This window comes from Haemaphysalis longicornis, unplaced genomic scaffold, assembly GCF_048455015.1.
Source record: "Haemaphysalis longicornis isolate Haplotype H1 unplaced genomic scaffold, Haemaphysalis longicornis Haplotype H1 scaffold_6, whole genome shotgun sequence".
Classification (NCBI taxonomy): Eukaryota; Metazoa; Arthropoda; class Arachnida; order Ixodida; family Ixodidae; genus Haemaphysalis; species Haemaphysalis longicornis.
In genome coordinates, this window is record NW_027526407.1 from 11,189,636 (window position 1) to 11,190,511 (window position 876).

Below are 876 nucleotides of genomic sequence, written 5' to 3' on the forward strand. Positions count from 1 at the left end.
TTATTGATATATATATATATATATATATATATATATATTTTGTAGAACAGAGACGTACGGGACGAGGGATTCCGTAAGGACATATATCAAAGTTGCAGTCCTTATTGCCAGTGCTGTTTGGCGTTTTATCAGTGTTTTATAGTGCCGAATGAGGTCAGATTGCATTTTTTTTTTGCAGGAATAAATAATGAAAAACTCAAGTCGAGAAAAAATGCGCCGTTTTTTCCGGAAGCGGGAATCGAACCCACAACCTCCGCATAACGCGTGCGGTGCTCTACCATTGAGCTAGTTCCGCGGCGACTCCCTTCTCGACTATACGGCGGGGTTTTGTATTTACGACTGCTCAGAGCCCGGTCAACTAGCGCCGCCCCTCGACTACCGCGGGAAGACGTAGAACGTCTTTTCCCAGCGGCCGCACGTAAGACGTGGTCGGAAGTCGGGGATAGCCAAAGGCATTTCAGACTGCTGAAGCCAGAACCCTCGTAATGCATTTTGTAGAACAGAGACGTACGGGACGAGGGATTCCGTAAGGACATATATCAAAGTTGCAGTCCTTATTGCCAGTGCTGTTTGGCGTTTTAACAGTGTTTTATAGTGCCGAATGAGGTCAGATTGCATTTTTTTTTTTGCAGGAATAAATAATTGAAAACTCAAGTCGAGAAAAAATGCGCCGTTTTTTCCGGAAGCGGGAATCGAACCCACAACCTCCGCATAACGCGTGCGGTGCTCTACCATTGAGCTAGTTCCGCGGCGACTCCCTTCTCGACTATACGGCGGGGTTTTGTATTTACGACTGCTCAGAGCCCGGTCAACTAGCGCCGCCCCTCGACTACCGCGGGAAGACGTAGAACGTCTTTTCCCAGCGGCCGCACGTAA